Raw genomic sequence first — 4,447 nt, forward strand, 5'->3', positions numbered from 1 at the left:
GCTGATGACAGCAGGAAAACACAATAGTGGAATAGTGTCAGAAAAAGTAGGCCAAGAATCAGATAGAGAGCCAAAGGCAAGTGCCTCCATGACCAAGCCAGACAGACTCCAAAGTATAATTTACTAGTTCCCTAGAAAGCTCTCAAGCTACTCAAGTCAACAGGTTTACAGTTAACTGCCACAGTCTACTAGCAGTGAAGCATACACTTATACCTCCAAGTTGGGGAAATTATGCCAATCAGCCAGGGTGACCTTTGCCTTTGCAGACTGGTATAAGAAAGGTTGATCACAAAGTTCAATATTTCCAGGAGGATACAAATAGATATTTTTACTTTAGGCTTAGTTAGAACTTGATAATAAAAACAGAAGTTCATGGTATTTAAATTTTCAATTAAGGTGCTTATGTTTAATACTGATTTAGAAGAGTTCTTTATGTATTCCACATAATTTTCACTTCTATACATTGGAAGCATTTTCACCAGGTTTGACTTGCTTTTTCTCATACTGCCTTTTTGTAGAACAGAAGTATGGGTCTTCAAAATATTATCGCTGACTTTCAATTTTTCCTTTATTTTTTTTAATTTTAAAGAAATAAAAAATAATAAAACAGTTTCAAAACAGGTTAGTAGGAGAGTTACAATAATTAATATATTATGCATTATCTTCATAGTAGGTATTTAATTTTTGATGGTAGTTGTGGGATGCTTACACAGTACAGAGATCATCCTTTTTGAACTGTACTTCAAATGTAAGGCCACGGAATGACTGTGACTTAAGATATGAAACATGCAATTCCCTCATGTTATTTTCCTTATGTGTTCCCTAGCATAAGCCAGCTTTCCACATTCACAGGTATTGTGTCCATGGGTTTCACAGAACATAGAAAATAATTAGGAAAACATATCTTCACTGACTATGGAGCTAGAAAATATGCACAGATTATATCCAGATACTATGCCATTTTATATAGGATTTCAGTATCTTCAGTGAGCCTTGGAGCCAACTCTCTGGAAATCCCCAGGGATAATTCCACTTGCAATATGGCTTTCAAAAAGTCTTAGAGAAAGTACCAGTTTCTGCTATCATCACTACTATATCCACATACAGCTTTTGGGGAAAGCTTTTATATGTTATTTGTATGCTTTTCTCAGATCAGAAGTCATTATTAACAGCCAAGTGCATAGTGAATCTAGCTCGGTGTTGAAGCTTATTGTAGACTGGGCTGCATGGATTGTGGGACATCCTGTTAAGACATAATGTGTCACGAAGTTACAGCTGCCACTGAGCAGTCTCAGAAATGAGCATCATTAGAGGCCTTTAATTATCTAGAATACTTTAGTTGCAAGTAAAGAGAGGGCAATAAGATGCACAAAGCACAGGGTGAAGAGGCTGCAATAGGATAAACACCCATAAGCAAAAAACTGAGCATGTTTGTTTTTACCACTGTAAACATTTAGTTTTCAAATATGGTATTCCTATGTTTTTATGAATTAATGCCAAAAGTCTTCAAAAGATATGGAAGACAGGTATCTTTGATAATTTCTTCAATACTGACCAAAGAATAGACATTTACTCAGATGCATATGAAATTATGTTCCAGTGAACAATGTTATATTTAAAGAATATCAAGGAAAGGGCCATAATTCTATTTCCTTCCATTTTAGCAATCCACAGTCAGTGAATATATTGAAGCAAACAAGTATAAGATGAACTCTTACTATCTATAACTGAGTGAATTAACTGGATAGCACAATAAAGAAACAGGAATTGATGCCAAGATGGATCTAGAAGTCTACATTTGACCCACTGTGCCCACTGATAGGTGCCCATTTGTAGGCATAATAAATGAAATTGCTCATGCATTATTTCAGTGTTGAAGTATATCACTTTTGTGTACAAGTAAAAACATCTACCAAAGTTTAAAGCAGTAAGAATTAACAAGTGAGTGGACTGTATAGAAGCCACAGTGAAATACTTTGGAAGTGTACAATAAATCCTCTGCTTTCCTAAACTGTCAAAAGTGAGCATTCTACCAAATTAGGTGGGCTTTACCAGGGTTTCACAATTAAGTGTAGTCTCTCTTTCGTAATGAGTATCATGGCCCTTTGTAGATTCTTTGACAACAGATGTCATGAGACAGTTATCTTTAGCATCAGTCATTGTAGCTAAATACCTGAATTCATGAACTTTTAAAGGGATAAGGTTTATTTTATTATACAGTTTTGGAAGTTCCATCCCATGATTGGTTGGTAATGTTGCTTTTAGTGCAAAGTAGCATATACTGGCAGGAAGAAAAAGAAAAATAAGAGGGGTTACATTTCCATAATCACTTTCAAGGCCATACTGCCAGGAACCTGGCCTCATCTCTTAAAGTTTTCAATTCCTCTCAATAGTATCATCTTTGCCAAGCAATGGCCATGACTCATCCACATGGCTGACACTGACAAAGGTTCTACAATCGGAGGTACAGGATCTCAGGATAAATCCTGAGGGGATTTCACTGACCTTATCAGACCCAAAATCTACAACTCTTGTTGCATAGGTCCTGCTTTACCTTGGTCTTAACCATCCAGCAGAAAAGTGTAGAAAAGAAATGTAAGAAGTAAAGCCATGCTGTTATGTTGAGCTGTAGGGGACTCAGGTCAACAGTTTCTGATATTGCCAGTCAAGCGGAAGACCCAATAATATTATGGACTACTGGACTCTTTTAGAATATTTTGATGAGTTTACACACCTATGATATTCATATAATGGAACTTAACAAAAAAAGGGATATGGATGAATGTCCATTTTGTATCTGTGTTTTCAAAGTGGTTAGGATAGATATATAGTTACATTCTCTGAATGAATAGAGGGATTTGTTCTAATGGTGTTTATAAATAAGATATCATGTACGCATCTTGTACAGCAATTAACCACTAGGAAGAATGTATGCAATGTGTTATTATTGAAACTGTCCTACCAATTTGATTTGAAACTGTCTCATTGCTATTTGTTTATCAATAAAATTATGGGAAAAAATAAAAAAAATAGTATCATCTTTGGACAAACCAAAATTTTAACACATTATTCCTGAAAGGAATAATCTGGACCCTGAATAGAGCAGCATATCTGGATAAATGATGTTTGATAAGGGTGGAACCAACAACTTCAGCATCTCTCATGATTAATGTTTGGAATATCAGTAATGCTGCAATGTGCTAGAGACAGAGAGACATTACTGGTCAGTCTGAAGTGACTAATTAGGTTCAGAGTCCATTTGGTCAGGTTGCTTTTCCTTATGGAGTGATCTATTTCCTCATGCTGCCCCATGATCTTGTCCATTACTGCTAATATAATTTTATTTCTACTTAGAGTTAGTCTAATCAAAGAGATCTGTCTATTGTGTCATTGAATATTCATCAGTGACAGGCCAAACTTTTGCATGCACTTTGCCCCAGTCTTGGAAAGGCCTCTGGCTTTCATTGCTCAGTCAGAATTTTCCTTCAGTCTTCAGGCTTAAATAAGTCTTTTATAGGATTTCTCAAATCACATTATGTTTTATTAATCCTGAATTTTCTGAAATGTTACTTCATTACTTGTTTCTTCAAATCATTTTAGACTTTCCATACATAGAGCTGCTTGTGTTGCTTATGTCTTCACTACATAATTGTCTTCCAAGTTACCGGAGGACAAAGATCAAGTCATATTTTTGTAACCTTTTTGTGTGTAACATATGCCTCTGTATACACTCATGCACTCATGCACAGAACATTAGGTCCCCTATGTGAGTGTGTGAAATCCTCATAATCTGGGGGAATATTATAAAACTTTTCCATCAGTTTAATGATTTACTTTTCCTCAGACAAAAATAAAATTTGAGAGGATATTTCTATTTTGTTCTTTCTGGCCAAGGTGAATGTAATTTGTAGGTGTTTTTTGTCAATTAGTAGAATATAGACCACTAGGTTCTTATGGGGGAAATTTCTTAGCAATGGACTATACAAATATTAAGAATAATACTATCTAGACAGAAAAGGGGAAAATGTTGAGTTACAATAGTTTTACAAAATTAAACCCATCTTATTTTGGATTAATTTAGAAGGTATTTTCTATTAATGAAATTTTTGAAATAACTCATTGCATTACAGGGGTAAAGCAACACTTTAAAATTGTCAGAATTTTAACAGATAAGCATTTACTATATAAAAGAACACACCGAATAATTTTTAGATTTAGAAAATAGAAGATTTGTGTTATATTTCCTATATGATTCTTTTCCAAAATTTATAGAGAAGGTCCAAGTATTAACTTTTGCATATCTATGCCACTGTGTGGGAAAATTTACTGAAAATCAAAATCAGTTCATATTAATCAGATTTGCATTTTATTGTGATAAAACATCTAACCTCTTAACAAATGAAATTACCCTGCTAATGAATGAAGGTACTTTAATTAATTTGTTTCC

General features: G+C 34.4%; 1 pseudogene; it reads right to left on the minus strand.

The window, feature by feature from the left end:
• The window catches only part of LOC101569611, a 3,945-nt pseudogene extending 1,785 nt beyond the window's left edge, over positions 1–2,160 (minus strand).
• Positions 2,161–4,447: the final 2,287 nt, after the last annotated feature.

Source organism: Octodon degus, unplaced genomic scaffold (assembly GCF_000260255.1).
Source record: "Octodon degus isolate 3935 unplaced genomic scaffold, OctDeg1.0 scaffold00370, whole genome shotgun sequence".
NCBI classification, from domain to species: domain Eukaryota; kingdom Metazoa; phylum Chordata; class Mammalia; order Rodentia; family Octodontidae; genus Octodon; species Octodon degus.